At 46.4% G+C, this 18,309-nt stretch overlaps 1 protein-coding gene across 1 annotated transcript in view; it reads left to right on the top strand.

Moving 5' to 3' along the window:
* Positions 1-1,398: 1,398 nt before the first annotated feature.
* The window catches only part of SLC5A11 (solute carrier family 5 member 11), a 110,065-nt gene continuing 93,154 nt past the window's right edge, over positions 1,399-18,309 (top strand). Inside the window, exon 1 of the mRNA XM_069209712.1 lies at positions 1,399-1,595. The gene's annotated coding sequence lies outside the window, so the exon portion shown is untranslated. The remainder of the gene's footprint in view (positions 1,596-18,309) is intronic.

Raw genomic sequence — 18,309 nt, 5'->3', positions numbered from 1 at the left:
ATCTCCCTTCTAAGACATCTTCTCGGTCAGGTGTGATCCATGTAGGGGGGTCTCACTTCTGTGAAACTCTCTCAGGAAGGTATCACAGGTGTGACTCAGACAGGTATTCTTGTCTGAGTCACACCTCTCTTCAGATACCCACCCAGGCCAATATCAGAGGTGTACTAAGGCTGGGCTCGCAGGTCTGAGACATCATAGTGTAGAAGGGATCCCATTTGTGACTCGGACAGGAGATCTCCCTCCTAAAGAACCTTTCAAAGTAGGTATCCCACGTGTTACCCAGACACATCATCTCTGATATTCCAGCCTCTCGGAAAGGTATGGCAGCAGTAAGCCAGCCACAGGATCTCATTCCTGGCACAGCATCCCAAACTGATATTCCAGGTGTGAACCAGCCAAGGTTCGTACTTCTGAGACACCCTCTCAGCCTGCTGTCTCAGGTGTGACTCGGCCAGGAGATCTTGCTCCTGAGGTGCAAATTTAGGCAGGTTTCCCATATGTGACCCTACAGAGGATCTCATTCCTGGTAGACTGATATTCCAGGTGTGAACCAGACAGGATTCACATTTCTGTGAAAACTGTCACGGGCCCAGATGTGATCATACAGGGATCTCCATCCTGAGACTTCCTTTTAAGCAGGTGTAAGTGACAGAGGATTTTACTCCTGGCACAGCATCCCTGGATGATATTCCAGATGTGCACCAGACAGGACTCACACTTTGAGACACCCTCTCGTGCTGATATCCCAGATGTGATTCCGGCAGGGGTCTCCCTCATGAGCCATCATCTTAAGCAGGTATGGCAGGTGGAAGTCAGAGAGAGGATTTTGCTCCTGGCCAGTGGCGTAGCGTGGGGGGTGCAGGGGGGGCCGGCCGCACCGGGCGCAACATCTTGGAAGAGACTAAATCCACGGGTTAGGGGGCGCAAATTACTTGCCTTGCCCCGGGTTAGGGGGCGCAAATTACTTGCCTTGCCCCGGGTGCTGACAACCCACGCTACGCCACTGCTCCTGGCACAACATCCCTGACTGATATTCCTGGTGTGAACCAGACAGGACTCATACTTCCGAAAAACTCTCCCAGGTTGGTATTGCAGATGTGATTCAAACAGGGATCTCCATCCTGAAACACACTCTCAGGCAGGTAAGACAGGTGTAAATGACACAAGAGGATTTTACTCATGGCACAACACCCCAGACTGATATTCCAGGTGTACACCAGACAGGACTCACACTTCTGAGACACCTCCTCGGCTTCTTCTCTCAGGTGTGACTCAGACAGGAGATTTCAGTCCTGAGCCACACTGAATAAAAGCCACTGCTGGCCGTCACTGATCACGATTCGCACTTCGCCACCCTGCGAGGGCTCAGAGTGCTCTGCCCTGGAGTTTGACCCGGTGCCATCCTCCAGTGTCTGATAAACCACAGGTTTCATGCTCTTAGTTAGTCATTGTGTGGGTTGGGCAGGGAAGACACCTCTGGGCGCCGCATTGTTTTTCTCTCCTCATACGTGCCCAGGTCGCAGAGAGAAGAGCGAGGAGCGCGGACACCTGTGCCACGTGGGGTGCCAAGGAAGGGACGAGGCCGTGAGGAGAAGGTAAGTTATCGTCACACCCTCCAAGTAAGTTATGTTATGTGACATTTGTATAGCGCGCACCTGCCGCCAAGGTGGCATCGTGGCACTCACCTACAGAATCATTAAGGGTGGGGGGAGTGTGGAGGGGCTCTATGGGGAGGCGCGCGGATCTAATCAGACCTACGCGGGAAGACGTGTGATGTGCGCGAGGTCATGACGAGGTCTGGTCGCGTTGCAGGTGAAATGTTTACCAAAGTTCCGGACAGGATTACTGCGCGCTTCTTGCAGCATGTATTCTACACACCTGACTGAGGGGACGAAGCAATTCGAGGGGCCACTCCTCTCTCCTCGGAGTGTTTGTGCGACCCTTATGAGTAAAGTAGCCCTACAGAATACGGGCACTTGGCAGGTGCATCCCAGGGAGGTGGGGTGAGGTCATAGGTCAAGGAATTCAGGCATCAAAGGTTCGGCCCAAAACAGGGCCAACTTTAAGTGAAAAACTGCCCCTATGCGGTTTGAGGCCACGCGCCGCGTTGCTGAGTAATTACTAGTAAAACCTCAGCAGAAGGTTTCCATCTGAGTACTTCTATGAAATGCCGATGCACAAAGTCCATGGAGCCACGTTAAAATAAACCATGGTGCAAAGGCAAGTAGGAAAAGAAACAAGGATGGGAGCTGGAAAGAGACAGATTGTGATGGTGGCGTCCACTTACTAGTGAAAGAGCTGCCTAGCTCAGATTAAAACACAGGGGACAACTTGCTTATTCTGTGTCGTCGTGTGTGTAGCACCTTGCACACCTAGCGGCATATTTATGAGCCCCTTTGCGTTGCTCAACGACGCAAATGAAAAATGAGAATTATGAAGCCACGCAAGGCCACCTTGCATGGCCCTACGTGGCTTCATAAATCTCGAGTAATGTAACGGAGCGCAAATCACTGTGTTGCTTTACTCTGCGCCAGGGAGGCCTTTTCATCGGTGTTGCACGGGTGTTTTCACACAACATCCATGGATTTTGACACATTCCCAGATTTACAAGAACAGGTAAGCCTGGGAATGTGCCCAGCACATTGTGCACCGGTGCAGGGGAAGCAACACGAATGCGCCACATTGCCATAAATCCAGCACATTCCTGCCCTCTCCCAGTGATGCAACACAGCGTGGTGACTTGCGGCGCTGCATTACTTTTCATTAATATGGCAATTAGTCTGGTGTCAAAGCACTTCCTGAATCTGGGTGCACGTTTTGAATGATTCTGGTATTTACAGCCAGTGGCTGTCTATGACTGACTGTGGACAGTTAGCAGAGATGTATTAAATTGCTAGTTTACTAGTAGTGCCTGTTAGCTAATGTGAACGTAAAATGAGCTTGGTCCTGCTAAAGATCTGTGTAGCGCGTTATGGGTGTGTACAAGCACATTTCTGGTTAGGCTGGCTGCTCGATTGTCCATAGCCAGGCCTTGCAGACTGCCTTCTCGAAAGCACTGCTACCCAAACAAACAGCTGTGGTGTACTATTGTGTGTATGGCTGTGTGGTACAGTGAAGACAATGTTATCTCAATGGTTCTAGGATGAATGTTTTCTCCAGCTGGATGGCTTTGGTACCCTGCTGTTCTCACGAGTGCGCCAAGAGGTCTGACCCTTATGTCTGTTTGACAAAGGCAACTTCTAAGCGTGAACTGAAAAGTGATGTGCGGTGAATATTGTTGGGAAGAGGTGGACAGGGCTGTTGAGTACTGTGTCTATTTTTGCCATGTTGGATGTGGGTTAGGATTTCTGTTCAAAGTGCTCCGCTGGATGAAGTTGTGTAGCGGTATCTCATGGTGGCAAGTGCTGCTGCGCACGGGCAAACACCAACAACATGGCATATGTGTGCCTTGTTGCACGCATGTTGATTGGTAGTGCCTTTATTAAGACCACTAGGTCTGTATGCTATATTAAGCACGATGCAGTTACTTCTAGCACTGCATTCCACATCCACAAAGTGCCAGCCAGAGTTAGAAAAGCACCGCCATCTGCTCCTACTAGACAGTAGTGGCTTAATCTTTCACCAGCGGGGTCTGCCTAGCAACAGTTTTTCAGGTAGGTGGGAGGGAGCAGCGAAAAATACTGTTATCAATGGTCACTAGCAGCTGCTGCCAGGAAGGGATGGGAGGTGTGGGGGAGCATGGGGTAGCGCGTGGAGATGGAAGCGCAGGGCAATAATAAAAAAAAATGTACCTGCCGCCTACGTGTTCTGCCTCTCTAGCCACCTTTCGTCTTCTTCCTCCCTCCCCACCTAATCCAAACACTTCTTTCATGCTTTTACACAGCATGAAAGAAGTGCCAGGATTGGCCTGATTGGGCAGAAATGCCACTCAGGGAGGGAGTGGGACACTGCGCTTAGTCTCCACCCGGCTGTGCAGCACAGCTGGGTGGAGAGTACTAAGTGCGCATGTCAGTTTGGCTGGCCAAACTGACATGAGCACTTAGATGCGCATCTCCAGTCCTCCCCCATCTGTTGACGTGGAGAAGGCTGGCCCCGTCTCGCTCTATGAAAGTGGTAAAATAAAGGGATAATCAAATATTTTTATTATCTCTTTATTTTTCTGCTTTCAGCAGCGAGGAGACGCTCCTCTGCCATAGCGGAGGGGCTGACCGTGCTAACGGTACAGTCTTATGACTTATCTGCAAGAGAGCAGGCACTATGACCACTATGGTAAGTTCTTTTAACAGGCACTGCCACCAGATACATATATTCTACAAATAAACCAAAGTAGAAAAGGAATTAGGGTTGACCAATATGTTCATAATGGTTTCGAAATAAAAATAAAAAAACTTAAGAAATTCCCAAGTTAACGTGCTACCTTAACCTGATGCTCCATCCCACTGCCCTAAATCAACCTTAGCTCCTTGCCTTGTTTTTGTTTGCAAAAGCTTAAGTCCCCATGTCGTCTTTTTGCTTTCAAACCAGGTTTACTACTGTTTATTTGTCCTGAAACTTTTATACCTTTTATTGATTTACTTACCACCACTTTTACTGTAAGGCAGTTTTATTAACTTACCACCTTTTCCGTCAAGAACAATGTCTGGGAAGAGTTGTTGAGGACTGTGAAACAAAATGGCCACCACTGTGCAGAACTGCACGCGCATAGCCCTGGTCCGTCTCAGAAAGGCCGCAGGGACTTCGAAACAGAATTCACAGCACAATGCAGAATTATAACGGCACAGGACCAGCATTTCTCACCAGGAGTGCAAAGCAACGTGCAGACCAATAAGTCTATTGTTAGCAGAACAGAGCACAAGTACTTTCTCTGTAGAACTCGAGGGAGTGTGACACGGTGGAGGAGATATAGTCATATAGTGCAACAATGTATAGGCTATGAAACAGGGTACCTATCGGTGTTTGGAATTGTAATTGTACAATACAGGGACTATGGAACAAGAAGTGTGGCACAAGAGGGAATTATAAATGTACAGTACACATATTTTATCGTAAATGTACAGAAACTGTGAAACCTAGCCCTGTTACCAGGCCGAATCACACAGTAACAATACTTCACTGCAGATCTGCATGAACTCTGAAACAGCAGCCATGCTGCTGTACCAATACTTCACTGCAGCCCTGTAGGACCTGTGAAGTAGTAGACCAGGTACTAGGTGGAACCTTAAAGCTCTAGTACCAGTACTTCATTGCAGGTCTTCGGGAACTGTGAAATAGCAGTCCTGGTAGTAGGTGAAACTGTAATGTTTCTGTACCAATACTTCACCGCAGGTCTGTAGGAACCGTGAACTAGTAGACCAGGTACTAGGTGGAACCTTAAAGCTCTAGTACCAGTACTTCATTGCAGGTCTTCAGGAACTGGGAAATAGCAGGCCTGGTAGTAGGTGAAACTGTAATGCTGCTGTAGCAATTCTTCACTGCAGGTCGGCAGAACTATGAAACAAAGGCCAGGCGGAATTGTGACAGCACAGTACGGGAACAGTGAAACGTCAGGGCTGGTACTAGGTGGAATCGTACGGTACCAGGTGGAACTGTACGGTACTAGGTGGATTTGTAATTTTACTGTAGCAGTAATTCACTGCAGATCGCAGGAACTTTGAAACATAGGCCTGCTACTGAGCAAGTTGTAATAGTACCGCACCAATACTTCACCATAGGTCTGCAGGAATTGTGAAACGTAGGCCTGGTACAAGGCGGAGTTGTAAAAGTGCAGTAACAAAACTTCTCCGCGGATCTGCAGGAGCTCTGAAACACTAGGCATGGTAGTAGGTGAAACTGTATTGGTACAGCACCAGTACTTCCCTGCAGGAAGTTTGAAACACAGGCTTGATACTGGCGGAATTGTAATGGCACGGTACCAATACTTCACTGCAGGAACTGTGAAACAGCTGACCTTGAACGAGGTGAAATAGTAAAGCTGCAGTACCAACGAAGCACCACAGGTCTGCAGGAACTGTGGAACAGTAGGCCTGGTACTGGGTGTAATTGTAATAGTACATCACCGGTACTTCCTTGCGGGAACAGTGAACACAGGTCTGGTACTGGCGGAATTGTAGAGGCAGGGTCGCATACGTCACTGCAGGAACAGTGGAACAGTAGGCCTGGTACTGGGTGTAATAGTACATCACCGGTACTTCCTTGCAGGAACAGTGAAACACAGGGCTGGTACAGGCGGAATTGCAGAGGCAGGTACGCAGGAACTGGGTGTAATGGTACAGTACCGGTCCAGTTTCACTCGACTGCAGGGACCATGAACCAGTATCCCTGACACTGCACCTGCAGAGACTTTTAAGGGGATTTTACTGGTGAGACTTTCAAGTGAGTGAGATGTTGCATCCCTAACTAGCCACTGACTCGTTTCCCGGAGGTATTTCTAAAAGATTGTCTCAGTGTCTTTTGTAAGCAACACTTCCGAACTGTTCTATTTCACCTTTGTGCCCACCTACTACCAGACTTCTAGATACACCAAGGCGCTTCTGCGCTCTTTCCCATCAGACACGTTTTAATCTGAGCAATAGAAGAGGCGCTTGTCTTTGGCGCAGCGCGCGCTGTCAGTATAAAAGGTGCGCACCCTTTATTCAGATACTTTGATACACATATGCTACGTATGTTTGGATTTGAAACGTGAAGTGGGGGTTACGAGGAGTAACGTTCACGTACGTGATGGCTGGTTACAGGTGTGCGTCGTCGCTTTAAGAGGCAGGTAGGTGTATGTGGGAAATGTTAGGCCGAGCAGAAAGGGCTGCTTGCCAGGCCTGGCACACGGCGGCTTCATGTGTCTGTCCACACACTTTAAACAACAGAGTGAAAAGGAGATATCTCTATGGCACCGCCAGCCGAAACTATCATCTGGGCACGTCACAGGCAGAGCCAGAGTGAGGAGGGGAGTGCCCTGGTGCCACTCTGTACCCTGTCGTTCAGGAGAGCCAGCCTGGCACTGCCCTGAACATGGCTTGCTCCTGCTGACAACCTCACACGCCTAATCCCTTTCATCCCCTCTTGCTGTACTCCCCCCTCCACCTCTGGTCCTGCCCATGCGCTCAATGGCCTCTCTGGAAAGCGGCGGTGATCACCTCTGCGGTGCAGGGCGTCAATGGCAGCGCCCCTTTAGAGATAGGCCATCTGCTCTGCCAGTCAGCCAGTGAAGACTCGTCGTGCCTGTGCGAGCTGAGAGGCATGCTGGGAGACTGATGGCAAGATGTGGATATAGGGTGGCAGCTGCGACCCATGTGGTAAGGAGTGGTGGTGTCGCGGTGTCTTGTGAGAGCTGTGGACTTTAGGAAGGTGACGTATTCCTGTGAAAGGTGTGGTTTATGGAGTGAGGTATGTTCTTGTGAGAGCTGTGGACTTTGGGAAAGAAATGTATTCTTGTGAAAGGTGTGGTTTATGGAGGGAGCTATGTTCTCGTGAGAGCTGTGGACTTTTGGAAAGAGATGTATTCTTATGTAAGGAGTGGTTTATGGAAGAAGATGTGTTCATGTGAGAGCTGTGGACTTTGGAAAAGAGACGTATTCTTATGTAAGGTGTGGTTTATGGAGTGAGGTATGTTCTTGTGAGAGCTGTGGACTTTGGGAAAGAGATGTATTCCTTTGTAAGGTATGGTTTATGGAGTGAGGTACGTTCTTGTGAGAGCTGTGGACTTTAGGAAAGAGGTATTCCTGTGAAAAGTGTGGTTTATGGAGGGAGCTATGTTCTTGTGAGAGCTGTGGACTTTAGGAAAGAGATGTATTCCTATGTAAGGTATGGTTTATGGAGTGAGGTACGTTCTTGTGAGAGCTGTGGACTTTAGGAAAGAGGTATTCCTGTGAAAAGTGTGGTTTATGGAGGGAGCTATGTTCTTGTGAGAGCTGTGCACTTTGGGAAAGAGATGTATTCTTATGTAAGGTGTGGTTTATGGAAGGAGATGAGTTCAAGTGAGAGCTTTGGACTTTATGAAAGAGCTATTCCTATGAAAAGTTTGGTTTATGGAGGGAGCTATGTTTTTGTGAGAGCTGTGGACTTTGGGAAAGAGATGTATTCTTATGTAAGGCGTGGTTCATGGAAGGAGATGTCTTCAAGTGAGAGCTGTGGACTTTAGGAAATAGACGTATTCCTGTGAAAGGTGTGGTTTATGGAGGGAGCTATGTTCTTGTGAGAGTTGTGGACTTTGGGAAAGAGATGTATTCTTATGTAAGGCGTGGTTCATGGAAGGATATGTGTTCAAGTGAGAGCTGTGGACTTTAGGAAAGAGGTATTCCTGTGAAAAGTGTGGTTTTTGGAGGGAGCTATGTTCTTGTGAGCGCTGTGGACTTTGCGAAAGAGACGTATTCCTGTGAAAGGTGTGGTTTATGGAGGGAGGTATGTTCTCGTGAGAGCTGTGGACTTTGGGAAAGAGTTGTATTCTAGTGTAAAGTGTGGTTTCTGAAAGGAGATGTGTTCATGTGAGAGCTGTGGACTTTAGGAAAGAGATGTATTCCTGTGAAAAGTGTGGTTTATGGACGGAGGTATGTTCTTGTGAGAGCTGTGGACTTTGGGAAAGAGATGTATTCTTATGTAAGGCGTGGTTCATGGAAGGAGATGTGTTCAAGTGAGAGCTGTGGACTTTAGGAAAGAGACGTATTCCTGTGAGAAGTTTGATTTATGGAGGGAGCTATGTTTTTGTGAGAGCTGTGGACTTTGGGAAAGAGATGTATTCTTATGTAAGGCGTGGTTCATGGAAGGAGAGGTGTTCAAGTGAGAGCTGTGGACTTTAGGAAAGAGACGTATTCCTGTGAAAAGTGTGGTTTATGGAGGGAGCTATGTTCTTCTGAGAGCTGTGGACTTTGGGAAAGAGATGTATTCTTATGTAAGGCGTGGTTCATGGAAGGATATGTGTTCAAGTAAGAGCTGTGGACTTTAGGAGAGACGTATTCCTGTGAAAAGTGTGGTTTATGGAGGGAGATGTGTTAATGTGAGAGCTGTGGACTTTAGGAAAGAGACGTATTCCTGTGAAAGGTGTGGTTTATGGAGGGAGCTATGTTCTTGTGAGAGCTGTGGACTTTGGGAAAGAGATGTATTCTTGTGTAAAGTGTGGTTTCTGGAAGGAGATGTGTTCATGTGAGAGCTGTGGACTTTAGGAAAGAGACGTATTCCTGTGAAAGGTGTGGTTTATGGAGGGAGCTATGTTCTTGTGAGAGCTGTGGACTTTGGGAAAGAGATGTATTCTTGTGTAAAGTGTGGTTTCTGGAAGGAGATGTGTTCATGTGAGAGCTGTGGACTTTAGGAAAGAGATGTATTCCTGTGAAGGGTGTGGTTGATGGAAGGAGATGTGTTCATGTGAGAGGTGTGGACTTTAGGAAAGATACGTATTCCTGTGAAAAGTGTGGTTTATGGAGGGAGGTATGTTCTTGTGAGAGCTGTGGACTTTGGGAAAGAGATGTATTCTTGAGAAAGGTGTGGTTTATGGAAGGAGATGTGTTCATGTGAGAGCTGTAGACTTTAGGAAAGAGATGTATTCCTGTGAAAGGTGTGGTTTATGGTTATGGAGGGAGCTATGTTCTTGTGAGAGCTGTGGACTTCAGGAAAGAGATGTATTCTTGTGGATGGTGTAGTTTATGGAGGAAGCTATGTTCTTGTGAGAGCTGTGGACTTTGGGAAAGAGATGTATTCTTGAGAAAGGTGTGGTTTATGGAAGGAGATGTGTTCATGTGAGAGCTGTAGACTTTAGGAAAGAGATGTATTCCTGTGAAAGGTGTGGTTCATGGAGGGAGCTATGTTCTTGTGAGAGCTGTGGACTTTGGGAAAGAGACGTATTCTTGTGTAAGGTGTGGTTTATGGAAGGAGATGTATTCCTGTGAAAGGTGTGGTTTATGGTTATGGAGGGAGCTATGTTCTTGTGAGAGCTGTGGACTTCAGAAAAGAGATGTATTCTTGTGGATGGTGTAGTTTATGGAGGAAGCTATGTTCTTGTGAGAGCTGTGGACTTTGGGAAAGAGATGTATTCTTGAGAAAGGTGTGGTTTATGGAAGGAGATGTGTTCATGTGAGAGCTGTAGACTTTAGGAAAGAGATGTATTCCTGTGAAAGGTGTGGTTCATGGAGGGAGCTATGTTCTTGTGAGAGCTGTGGACTTTGGGAAAGAGACGTATTCTTGTGTAAGGTGTGGTTTATGGAAGGAGATGTATTCACGTGAGAGCTGTGGACTTATTTATTTTGGGTTTTATTTAAGAGCTACTACCTGGCCCCAGGGCACCCGAAAAGTGGGAACAAATGGGTCCTATAGGGAAACAAGTGATCTTCCCATTTAAGCCTTGTGCTTATAGAAGTCCAGAACCCACTATAATGTTTGTGTAAAGGAGTTTGAGGGGATCTGAGAGTCGTTATTCAGTGACTGAGAGAAAGGCATATTTTGGGCCATTAGAAAGTTGAACATTTTTCTTATGGGGAACAGATCATAAATCCCTCTGAGTAGTTTTCAGAAAGAAAAGATTGGATGCAGTTTCTAGCAGGATCTGCAAATGGGTCACATCTCTACAGGATTTTAATTTTAGAGTGGACTGTCTATCGCGGGTGGTAGAGACAGAAATGACGTCAGAGGAATCAGGGTGATCGCATGAGGATGGACCCATCATACCAAAGATACTGGGAAGTGAGAAATGCGTTGTTGGGTTCACTATGGTTTGGTGTGTAGAGGCTCAAAACAGATTCCTCCTGTGGTGCTGAGGAGAGTGGTGATAGAATTAGCACACCAAGGGCAACTAGGTATTAGCAAAATAAAGGAAAGGGTAAGGTTACATTTCTGGTAGCCAGGCTTAGATACCCAGGTGAAGCGAGCGATCAGAGAGTGTTTGGACTGTAAGAATTGTGATAAAGTGTTCAAAACAAGGACACGGCGCCTGACAGTACCAGAGCCACCAGAGAAGCCATGTGAACAGGTAGCATTAGATACTGTGGGACCTGTAGCCAGCCATGCTGGACAATTCTTTGTTTTAGCATCAAATGGCCAATACTCCAGTCTGAGATTAGGATTACCCTGGGGGTAGAGACGAAACATGTGGTGAAACTCCTCAAGAATATTTATGCCAGGGAAGGCATCCCAGATTCCAATAGACAATGGAGTACAGTTAGTCTCTTGCAAGATGGAGGAGTTTCCTCCACGTAGAGGTATACAGAACAATAAATGCGCTCTCTATCACTCTAAATTCAAAGGGGGCTGTAGAGAGATTTCATAGGGTACTCAAATAATCCGTTTAAATAGCCAAACAAGAGGCAAGAGACTGGAGGGAGGAGATTCTTAGGAGGGTGGAAATGTATCACCTTACACCACATACAGTCAAGGGAAAGGTTCATTTTGAGCTGTTCAGAAGGAGGGCACCCAACTCATTGCTGTGTCCTGCTTGGGTCAATAATTTTAAACGGGGGGCCAAGAAAGTGAAGCTACACAGCAATAAAGGTTGATCCAAATAATCCAAATAAAGGAAACATATGATGGGAGAAATTCAGTAAGGCGAACGGTACTGGCAGTGGGAGATTGGGTCAGGGTGAAAATACCCACAGGGTTGGTAAAATCCTCTAAGTATGGGAATCCACAAAAAGTATTTAGAATATTTTAGAATGTGGTTAAACTTGATGATCATCATGTTTGGAATTTAAGTAGGGTGGTTGTGGTACAAAGGCAAGAGAAAGAATATCAAAGAGAAAAGTAGGATGAGGAGAATTCACAAAGAACGAACAGCCCTTCATGTGGAAGGCAGCCATGATGCAGCAGTAGAGGAGTGAGTCTGCCACGACATCTGAAAGATTATGTGATGTAGGAAAGCTATATTTTGTTTTCCCTTTTGTAAGTGAAACTAAGGCAAGGTGATATTTTCTGTTGTGATTTAGGCTGGTCAATGGTAAATGTTCCATTTGCAATTGAACTGTTTGCATAGTAACTTCTTCCCCAACCCCTTTCATCTTTGTCTGTTCCTCACTGCCAAGATTTCCAGGGCTGGGAGGGCCTCATGTTCAGAGCGGGCCGGCTTTAGCAGTGGTGGTGCCCTGTGCAACAGTCTTTTTTGGCACCCCCACCCCATGAGCACCTCCTCATTACCACCTGGGAAATGTTCCCCTTGTCTCTCCATAGTCCCCCTTTCACATACATTTGATTTGTTTTAAAGTGCATGTAATGGCTGGCTTTACTGATCCACTCAGCTATCCCCATAAAATACAGATCTGTTCTTTGCAGCAGGCACACTGACCCTCTGCGCTATTTTATACTGATTCAAAACTGCCACTAGACACAACTCCCATCTCTCTCCCTAGCAGGAACTTTATTCACAAGAGGTGTTTTGACATTTTATTTTTTTCCTGAAGACTGGAGGCACAAGGAACTTTCCAACAGGTGCTTTTAAATAGCCAGTTTCATAAGTCATTGCTAACCACAGCGCCCCCCTGAGGTCAGCGCTCCTCCAGTCCAGGCCAGCACCTGGTGGGGCTGCACCACTCGCACCGCCCTAAAGCCGGCCCTGGCTCAGAGGGAATGGTTTAGATCTGTATTGGAAAGGGGGAAGATGTGTAGTATCTTGGATACTGAATGGGATGTATTGTGTGAGTTCCAGGAGTTGTAAGAAGTGAGAGATTGAGACTGGCAAGCGACGGAACAGCTGAGCAGCTAGGTGGCTGAGGCGTTCATCACTCTGAACCTAATAAAGGGATTTGAAACACATCTGTGTTTCGGAGTTACTCCTCAGAGGTGTGTTCTTGTGAGAGTTATGCCTTCAGGAGGGGTATATTCCAGTAGGAAGCCTCCTTTTGTGAGAGGTGTGCCCTTGCAGTGAGAGTCAAGGATTAGTGGGCACAAGGCGAGGAGCATGTTGTACAGCTGACAGGACTCGTTTACTAGAAGAGATGTGGTTCGCCAACCCTGTGTAGTGTTGTCGACAGAGTAGTGGTCTGGTGAAATGAATTGTGTCGTTTGTGGAAGCGGATGTAGTTGTTGTTTGAGGGGACGGTGTCGCCCAGTAGCAGGATTTATGATTCAACAGACAAGAAGTGTGTGTGACTGAGAGAAGATGAGAAGCATGGCTTTGTGGAGGTGACGGCCAAGAAGGTAAATTGGCCAATGTGACTGGGACCAGTAGCTCGTCTCAGTTTCGCCATCATCTCCTGCTGAATCATCCACCTCTTCCTGCAAGATCTGCAAGTTGTGGCTTGGCAAAACTGTGAGGATGTGTTTTTCCACTTGCTATTGCTTCCCTTGTATTCAGTGATCCGGACTCGTGGTGTGCTTACCCTCTGAGCTCGCTTAAAGGCGCATGGTGCGAGTCCAAGCGAACCTCGACAGGGCACCTTCCGGCTGAAGGAACCTTGTATTCTTTTTTATTCCGCGCTCTTGATGCTCACAAAGCTCAGGCAAGCCTCACTGAGTCCATGTGAGCTTCAGTCCAGTAGACAAAGAGGATGGACTAGGAGGAAGGGAAGCAGCTGCCAGCTTTGTCCCCTTGTCACGAGTACATTGTACACTTGAAGACTTAGAATAAACATAACTCAGAGGAAGGGGGGATGGTGAGCTCAAGGGCTGAGGATGCCCAGTGAAGACCACCCGGTGACTATCAGGCAGTGATGCTGCAGGGTGCGGCTGAACCTTGCTCCCTCTCAGTGATGCGCCTGTCACGGTAACAGAAAGGGGAATAGCGCTCGTGGTGACACAGGTACTGTTAGCCTGGTACCTCTAGTGTCTCGAATGACTGAAGCCCGCAGCAGCAGCCAGACATGGAACTGTTCTTCTAGCTTGCAGCTTTAAGAGACGTAAAGCGCCTCCGGTCCGTGCGCTTCTTCCCATGGCCGCTCCCTTCTCCTTAGGCGACAAGCGTCCAACATACAGCAGTTGGACGACTTTTTGTGCCAAGTCACGAGCGGTGTGACCTAGTATATAGAACTGGAGTTGTTACTTGTGTGTTGTGAAAGCAGGAGAGGAAAGACAACCCCCTTACAATTCACAATCAGGGCGGTGTGTGTCATTATTGTGCCGCCGGGGCTCTCCCTCCTTCCGAGATGCAGGAGACGGATGCACAGGTGCAGAGGCGCCAGGAGTCTGTGTACGGACCACGGTTCATGGGGATGAAGTTCATAGACTGGCGTGACATTCCTTCAAAAGGGATCCAGGAGAGAAAAGTAACTTATCTGCAATCATTCAAATAGTAACTTAATAGAAGAAACTGACTGGAAACATCTTGCACGAACCTGTTTCAAAACGAATAGAAAGAAAAAGCACGGCAATGCCAGCAAACTAGGCTGCCATATCCACTGACTGAGAAACTGGCACCGAGCTTTCAAGCAATGTCTCTCCTACAGTGTTCTATCAGCCCCCCAGGGAACAGGAGCATCCCTTCATTTTTACGGGAACAAGAGGATCTTGGGCATAAGACAAAAACACTTTAAGTTCATCCATCCGGGCAGATGGGAGGGTTGCTTATGACTTTGATGAATATTCCTTCTTCGGAGAACTAGGATTACAGGTAAATAACGTTCCCTTCTCCAACAGGAGATCCCCATCAATAGTCATAAGCAGTGAACTGAATAGCAAGGTCATCCCATATGAAATAGGTGGAGGAATGCATGTAAAAAGATCCTGTCAGGAACATAATTTACAAATACTTGTTCAGATTGCATAATAGTTTAGTGTTGTCCAAATAAAATATCAGCACTTTATTCACATCAAGAGCGTGAAAGGCTCTTTCCGATAGGGAGTGGTTTGGAAAGAAAGTTTGCAAAGGAATGGTCTAATTGACATGAACATTTTGAACCATATTAGGCAGAAAACTCAGATTGTTTCCTTATACCACTCTGTTCCTATGGAACACAGCATAGGGTTCCTCACTGAATAAGACCTGAATCTCACTTACTGTACGAGATGAAGTTGTAACTACGAAAAAGCACCTCTCTAAGCCTGATGCGGTAGAAATGGCTCAAATGGAAGAGCCATGAGTTTCGAGAGGGTGATGTTAAGCTCATCAGGTGCAGACCGAGACTTTCTTCATATCCTCTAAGCAGGCTTTCACTACTAGTATCCTGAAAGAGGGGTTTGTGAAGCAAATTTCCTATAGGCACTAACTGTGTAATTGATGAAAAGTGCAATCCAGCCCTTCCTACACGTAGATGATATAGCAGTACCACTTTTTTCTGACATCTGGATGGATCATGGACTATATTTGCGGATGGATGAGATGCAGATCCTCTTCCGTTTGAAAGCCTACAGTGCTCTGTTCGAAGGAAACTTTGCCTCATTCAGAATGTCTATACAGTCCTGAGGCGAGTTCAAGTGCCTGTCCTGTATGAGTTCAGGAGCGAATAGTGGAAGGTTTGCAAGTAGGATCTCGCCCCTGAACTTGTAAAGGTGATTTGATCTGCATGGCAACCGCCTCTGTGGTAGCTCTGACTGGTGTAGAACGGCTGTAAACTGTCACTCACATGGCCACAAAGGATGTACAAGAATAATTCTGGCTTTCCAATAGGACTGTATGATTAGCATTGATGGAATTGGAGGAAATGCATGAAGTAACATCCTTGACTAGGCAATCAAAAGGGCATTCCCCCTCGACCCTGGTTGGTAGGACATGAGGGTCAGTCTCAGCATTCCTTTTTTTCTGTATCTGTGAAGAGGTCTAGCTATGGAAAAACCCAATTGCCAAAGCACAGCTTCATTGCTGAGCAATCACTCGGGCCTCTTGAAATGATCTGCTTAGCAAATTCCTCCCTGCTTTCTGAACACCTGAGAGGTCAACAGCCGTGATCTGCAAGTCCATTGCTATAAGCCATTTCCAGACTGTTCGTGCTTCCAAGGAGAGCAGTCCGGAACATGTCCGTCCTTTCTTGTTCCTATAGTACTTAGATTTTCTGTATATGTCTGTACAAGGAGGGGAGTCACCCTGAAGGATGGAAAGAAAGATTTTAGAACTAGGTGGGCAGCTCCTAATTCCAGTAGGTTGATCCGATAAGATTTAGCCTTTTCTGACCATGTTCCCTGAACCTAAAGATGGTCCATGTGAGTATGCCTTCTCAGAAGAAAAGCTGTGTGATAACTGTCTGTGTTAAAATTTCCTGATGAAAAGGAACACTTAAGCTTTTGAGAATGGCACTGCCCTGGGTGTGACTGAATAGCTGTCTGGTATACAGTGAGTCTGTCAACCCAGCTGCCTGTTAGTTGGCAATACTGGCCCTTCAGACATTGTTAAAGAGGCCTCATGTGGAGTCTGGCATGAAGAGCCAGAAAAGTGCAAAATGCCATAGACCCCTAGAAGACAGGATACCTGACATGCTACTGTAGAAGGAATTCATAACTGATTATGGCATTTCAGGCCAATAGATGAGTCTTATCTGAAGGATACACTGTTTCACCCTGAATGACCGAAATTACTTCCAAGTGGTTACTGTACTGAGTGAACTGGAATGGCGGTCAACGTCTTGAGGTTGACATGAAGCCCTAGTTGGTGAAGAATCCCTGAAATGTTTTAAAATTAGTTAAGATTTTGTTGCGGCCTTGATTAACCGATGATGCAGGGAGAGACAGATGAAGACCTATACTGTGACTGCTGCCATATTTTCGGAGGATATTCTTGGTGCTGGTTCCTTTCCCTGTGGAAAAACTTTGGCTGGTAATAAACCGAGCCAACTGTAAACCTCAAGAACAGGGGCTGTGGAAATAGGCGCCCTGAAAGTCTACGGCATAAATCTGGTCCCTTTGATGTAATTGTGGATAAATCTTATATAAGGATAACTCTGTAAATGTTTCTTTCCTTATCCATTTGTTGGTCATTCCGAGATCCAAATGGGTTTGAATTATTGTTTGTGCCTATTTTTTTAAAAAAGCAGAAAGAAAAGGAGGTAAAGGCAGTAAATCCTATTCCTTTTCGGTGATGAAGTTCTTCCGCTGTTGCTTCTTTTTCTACACCTCTCTTTCTAGTAAGATCTGACTTTCGTTTGGAGTTTCTCTCTATGATACTGAGAGAAATTTGCTTGTGGAATACATAGAAGGGAGATTTAAATCTCAGTGCATATTCACTTTGAATGATGTTTCACAAGTCTTTCTCTCCCTCTTGTATTCTTTGCCTTTCTTCCAGGGGTTCATGATGCTTCATGATGAAGAGAGTTGTGTTTTGGCGGTGGCTCTGCAAGTGGCCACAGATGGCTACTGGCCACCGCCCCCCTTTGAAGGCTTGCGTATATGATAATACCTTCTCTACTGGTGCTGTTGCTGCTGTTGAGTCCACTGAGAAGTTCGAACCCTCTGCGGATAGTGTAGTTAGTCAAAAGCTCTATAGCCACTTTAATGTGTCTTCTCTTTTTCAAACCACACAGCTTTTCATGCGAATTTCATGAGAAGGGAAGATTCAGGACTCCAGTTTTAGTCCGGTGAGGAGACGCCTGACTAGACTAATTTTAAAAATCTACAGCCACACTAATCACCTGTTACAGACAAGCATGGCTTCTAGCAGCATCTCCTGGAAGTTGAATATCCTCCCTTGGCAATTTCACAGTGACGTCCTGGAGGGAGTCCAGAATCCATTTGCCCGCTCTTTTCATCTGCAAAGGCAGTGGAGGTTGGATCACTTGCAAGTGTCACCATGACCATTTAGACGATAACTGAACCTACCTGAGGTTCAGTCTAAGGAACAAGGGGTCGTCATTGGGTTGCTTGTATTTTTTCAAAATTCTAGCTGGAGGAAGCTTGGCTGATGCAGATTAAAAATGGAGTGGGTCAGGGACCAACGGTAGACGTGGTCCAGAGGCTAATTCATTGATGAAGAATCTCAAACATAACAGATGTGGTAGTAGGTAGGACAGGCATCCATATTTTTAGATTAGCCATTCTGCTAATAAGAATCTCAACGGCTTATGTGTCATCTGGTGAAAAATATTTAGGAGGAGGATCCAAGAGTGTAAAATACCTCCAAATATAAAAAAAAGAAGCAGTAGCTGTTCTAGAGGAGATCGCAATCCACTCCTACAGTGCCTCAAGAATCTAGAGTTATATTATCGAAGGGTAATTATGTTGTGAATTCTTAATTGGAGCGGTCTTAGGGAAAGGAGAAACCAGTAACATAAACAATAATTATGGAGACGAAGGCGGAGCTGAAAAAAACAAGGAGGAACAGATCTCCTCAGGGAGGGAGTTTCAAACAGCTACCCCAAAGTAGTTACTTCGAATGTTAGAGAGAACTTAAGGTCTCCAAATCAGTAACATTTATTTGGTTGGCGTAAACCTTCCTCCAATGGCCCGAGGAAGTAGGCGCTTTCAGAGGTAAGCCATCCAACCATT

Source organism: Pleurodeles waltl, chromosome 10, assembly GCF_031143425.1.
Source record: "Pleurodeles waltl isolate 20211129_DDA chromosome 10, aPleWal1.hap1.20221129, whole genome shotgun sequence".
Taxonomy (NCBI): Eukaryota; Metazoa; Chordata; class Amphibia; order Caudata; family Salamandridae; genus Pleurodeles; species Pleurodeles waltl.
Note: the sequence above shows the minus strand (reverse complement) of the source record. Positions and strands in the feature narration are given on the sequence as shown.